The sequence below is a fragment of the Orycteropus afer genome, unplaced genomic scaffold (genome assembly GCF_000298275.1).
Source record: "Orycteropus afer afer isolate SDZICR_OR568_19922 unplaced genomic scaffold, OryAfe1.0 scaffold00110, whole genome shotgun sequence".
Lineage (NCBI taxonomy): Eukaryota > Metazoa > Chordata > Mammalia > Tubulidentata > Orycteropodidae > Orycteropus > Orycteropus afer.
Window position 1 is genome coordinate 1845957 of NW_006921697.1, and position 5562 is coordinate 1851518.

A 5562-nucleotide genomic window follows, 5' to 3' on the forward strand; every position below is an offset into this window, starting at 1 on the left:
TCAATGACATGAGACAAAGTATATGTGAACTGCTGTATGAAAGTGAATTTTCTCTGTAAATCTTCACCCAAAACACAATAAAAAAAAAAAAAAGGGATGAGTTTTAATATCATTGAACCTTTGCATTTTTTGCTGTTTTCCTTTTTATCTTTATTATTTATCTTCTTTCTGGGGTTACTTAGTTTTCCTTTGTTCTTCAATTACCAATTTCTGATAGTGGAACTTTAATGATTGTTCTGAGGACTTCATTCTATCTTCATTTAGACATCTAGTGCTGTTCAAGAAAAGAAAAAGAAAAAAAAAAACTCTACAAAAACATTAGAAGCATCTTTCAAATGTTTTATCTTTTTTTTTAAATTCAGTCCAAAATCCTTTCACATATTTCTCCTTTGATCTATAGGTAATTTAGAAATGTACAGATAAGATTTCAAATACTTGGGGGCTTTCTAAACATCTTCTGTTATTGATTTCTTTTTTCGTTTCATTAGTGGAAGAACATATTTTGTATGGCTTGATCCCTTTTTGAATTTTGAATCTTATTTTATGGGCTGGAATGTGATCTATCCTGGTAAATGGCCTGTGTCCATTTGAAAAGAAGCAGTTTTTTGTTGCTTTTATATGTTGTGCTTAATAAATGTAGGTTCAGTTAAGTTGCTCCATAAACAATTAGAAACACTCATTGTTTTAAAGCTTTTATCTCTATTTGTTATATTACCTAATAAGGCACTGTATTGATATCTCTAAATATAATTGTGTGTATATCTGTTTCTCCTTGCTGTTAGAAAAGAAAAGAAACTGATTGTCATGGAGTTGGTTCTGACTCATAGCGACCCCTCCTTGGGTTTCTGAGGGGGCATTACTGTAGAAGTAGATTTCCCAATCTCCCTTCTGAGGAATGGCTGGTGGGTTTGAACACCAGCCTTCTGGTTAGTAGTCAAGTGTCTTAGCCATTATGCCACCAGAGCTCCTTCTGAGGTGATCCTTCCACAAAGTGGCTGGTGCATTTGAACCACAAACTTTCTGGCTAGACGTCAGATGCCTTAGGCACTATTTAATGTATTTTGAAACTATGCCATTATGGGGAAAAGCATTTAGAAGTGCTACATACTATTGATAAGTTTACTTTTTAATCATTATGAGATCATGCACATTATCCCTGGTTTTATTCTTTGCTCTGAAATTTATTTTTCCTGATATTATATAGTCACTCCAGCTTTCTTTTTGCTAGTATTGACATATCTCTCTTTTCCCACAAAGCTAGATGAATGTTTAAAAGTGTGAAAAAGCAAAGAAAAATTGTTCTCCTCTGATTGAACTGGGAATTAGGAAACCTCAGTCATCTATCAGCAATCCAGATCTGATCACTATAATATCTCCACTATATAAGGTTGAAAAATCACTAGATAAAATACTTATTAGTTTTCTTCTCTTAAAGGAACCCTATAATTCAATAAACTATGTATGATCTTGTACCCTAAGTCTTTCTAGTAGACAAGAAAGGCAAATGGAATGTCAAAACTCTGCATGCTATCTAACGCATGTACAAATATCTGTTGTAGGCCAGGCTGAGTAGTCAAATTCTTGGGAAGTAAAAGAATTAGTACGTGTCATACCTTAGCCAGATTTGGTGACTGCCTTTATCTGTACAGAATTCATCAGAGGTCAGAAGATAAAACCTATTTTAGATGAAGACAGGGACAAAATTAAACAAACCATGACACGTAATACTTGTTGTTGTTGTTGTTGTTAGGTTACATCAAGTCAGCTCTGACTCATAGCAACCCTATGTACAACACAACAAAACACTGCCCAGATCTGTGCTAGCTTCACAATCCTTGCTATATCTGAACCTATTTTTGCAGCCACTGTGTCAATCCATCTCATTGAGGGCCTTCTCCTTTTTCACTGATCCTCCCTTTTAGCAATCATGTCCTTCACCAGGAAATGGTCCCTTCTGACAATATGACCAAAGTAGGTGAGGCCAAGTCTGGCCATTCTCACTTCCAAAAAGCATTTTGGCCGCACTTCTTCCCAGACAGATTTTCTCATTCTTCTGGAAGTCCATGGTCATTTCAGTATTCTTCACCAACATCACAACTCAAAAGCATCAACTCTTCTTCGGTCTTCCTTATTCATTGTCTAGCTTTCAGATGCATATGAGTCAATTGAAAACACCATAGTTTGGGGTAGGGGCACCTTAATCTTCAAAGAGACATCTTTATTCTTCAGCACTATTTAAAGCACTTATTTACTGAAATTGAATTCCTGGGGTTGGGCAAAAAGCTTACATGCACATGACTAACCAAAATTTTGGTTGCTATATCCACCCAATTGTACCTCGGAAGAAGAGCTTGATTATTTACTTCCAAAAATCAGTTATTGGAAACTCTGCAGCCTATAGCTCTACTCTGAAACAAATATGGTTACCATGAGTCAAAGGTAAATTGACAGCAATTTTTTTAAAAGACATTGTGAATAGCACCATTATTTAGCTATTATGGATAAAGCTACTCTGAATATGGGTGTACAACTCATTGTATATATACATATTTTACTTCTCTTGAGTAAATAACTCAAAGAACTGTTCATATAATAGTATGTTGAACATTTTAAGAACATTCCAAACTTTTTTCCAGAGTAATTCTGCCTTCTTACATTCTCACCAAGAATATATGAATTTTCCAGTTCTTCTACATTTTCTTCAACATCTTTTAATACTTTTTTTTGGATTATAGCCTTTCTAGTTGGTTAATTTATTGTTTTTATAATCATAAAATGCCACTTTATTGATTATATGAATAAGTCTATGACTTGTGGACAAAATTAAGAAAACAAAGTTCAAGAATTTACAAAAGATAACATTATAAAAAGAAAAGGTCTCCAGATGATGGAGTAAAGTATTTATTTTTTCTAATATTCTGTGTTATCTCTTTTAATGAGAACAGATATTTAGTAGCCTAATCCAAAAAGTTAACATTGAAAAAGAAAGAAGAAACCTCAATGTGTTTTACTGCTAAATTACCAAATTTTACTTAACGTTTTCCAGAAGTTATATTAGATATTCAAATTTCCCTTCCATCCCCAGATTGATATAATTGACCTTTTAAGTTCCAGACAAGAATTGAAGAGATTCCTGGTAGCTCTTTAACGTCAGGCAAAGTATGCTTATGCAAGACCATTTATCCAACAATGTTTTCTTAGCCATTGTGTGAACACAGAACTTGGATACTCTGAACAATCTTGTTGTTTGTTTGTTACAAAGATGTTATTGGTGTTTATAGAATTCTTTGAATAAGAACCTAACTTGAATAGAAAGTAATTCTCCACCCTTTGAAATGAAGGCAGCTTTTTCCCCCACAGTCCCTTTAAAACTTCTGTTCTCTGAACTATTCACAAGATGGTTCCTGCACTTTCTTGTAGGCAAGAGATGTTTGCATCTAAGTTACTGCATTGGCTCATTCCTGCCTGTACAATCCCAGGAAGTAGGAAGCTTTTCTTCAGTTTATATTGTCTCTGCTCCTTTAACTGTAAGCTGCTGTGATTTCTACGATGGCTGATTCAATCCATCAGTCACATGCTAAATTTCTTAAACAATTATTGAGTAGTCATTCACTTGGTGAAAGATGTACCAGGACACATTTCCTTAGTTTGTACAAAACAATTTCCCAAATATTTTAATTTTGGTGTCATAGTTCACAGTTCAAGTATAAGCCAATTTCTTTCTTCTCTCATTTTACTACAAGCAGAAAGCAGCCCCATCAAGATGGAGTGTAGAATCTCCTCAACCAATACACAAGTTCATTTCTTCCACTTTCTAACTTCCACAAAACATACAGACACAATTCATGTAAGCTTCAAAAAATGCATAAAAAGATGTTCCGGTAAGATGGCAGACTAGGCAGAAAGACTGCACAGACCCTCTTCAACAAAGAAAAGGGCAACCAACTAACACAGGCACAGAAGATAATCCTGGACCCCTGAGCCTTGAAGGGAAGGATATAGAAGTGGACTGAATCCCAACTAGCAGAAGAATTTACATGAAAATACCAAAACAGGAGACATACAGAGCTGCAGTCTGGCAGTGATACTGAGGGATCATGATCATATGATACAGACAGCTTGGAGAGTGCTGAGTCTGGGAGGACCTAAGAATTAACCTAAAAATCAGCCCTGCTAGCCAGGGACTTCATGGAGGACTGCTCTGGTGGCTGGTGAATAAAAGGAGAAGCAGTGAAGAGGAGGGTGAGCTGAGCTGTGGACTTTTGCCTGTCTGGAGGGTGCAGCCATTTTGAATGTTTACAAATGGCTTGATCATTTTAGATATTTAAAGAGACAGCACTCTCTCAGATTCCAGGGGCTTAAGAACAGATTCCGCTTGCCAGTAACCCCAAGGACACTTTGAACCTGGACAACTGAAAAGGTGCAACACTCCCCTTGTTACTCTTATACACCTCACCCATTTGGTGAATGGAGTTGCAGCCATCCCCTAGTCCCACCCACCTTCTGAGCCCACAAGCACTCCATCCTAGTCTGTGTGCTCTGACGGAGTCTGGGTGCCCAGCCCTGCCCTCCCCTGATTTCTTTTTCTTTTCTTTTTTTTTTTTTAATTTTTCTCTCTCTTTTTTTCTAGTTATTAATTTCCTTGTTTTTGTCTGTCTTAAAACTATTGTTATTATAAATATTTTTGTCCTTTTTACTATTATTCTTTATTTTTCCCCTCCCAGGTCCTAGTTTTCAGCTTTTTTTCTTTTCCCTGTTCCTGGTTGCAAAATATATTTTTTTTTTCTTTTCTTTTCATGGTTAACACCATTCCTTGTTATTGTTTTTACTTTTTTCCCATTTTTTCTTCATTAGTCTCCTTCTCTACCTTTTTCCTCTTAGTATCCTCAGATATTGCAGATTTTCTCATTTTTTCTTCTTCTTTTTCTCTTTTTTTGGTTACTGTTCCTGTGTGATTACATGATGTGTTTTTTGTCCAGGTGCCTTTAGTGTTTTTGATGGTTACTCAGTTATAATTTTCATCTAACTGAGTGGGAGATAGCAACAGTCCCTATAAGACACAACTACATCCACATCTCCTGCAACTTCATTTACTGAGCGAGAGACACCACTTCCTTCTCCACCAATGGGCCAATGATAAGAAAACCACCAAGAAGAGCTTGAATAACCCTTGGCTGCTCTTCACAAACAGTTAACAGAGATCTAAATACAACAGTGTCACGATGCCTCGGAGACAGCAGATCATCACAGTCCACACAAAGAAGCAGGATAAAGTGGTAGAAACAAGGGACCATGATACAGACCCAGAACACATCACTGAGGAAGAAGCAGCATTGGAACTCACTGATAAGGAATTCAAAACAATCGTATTTAGGTATCTTCAAAGGATTGAGAGACAGACCAAAGAAAACACAGAAAAAACCCTAGAAGAATTTTGGAAGAAAATACAAGAGCAAAATAACAAAATAAATGAAAAATTAGAAATTATTCTAAATCTACAGATAGAAATCCAGAAGATTAATACTAATTTGTCAGAAATAGATAACACATTGGAAGGGCAAA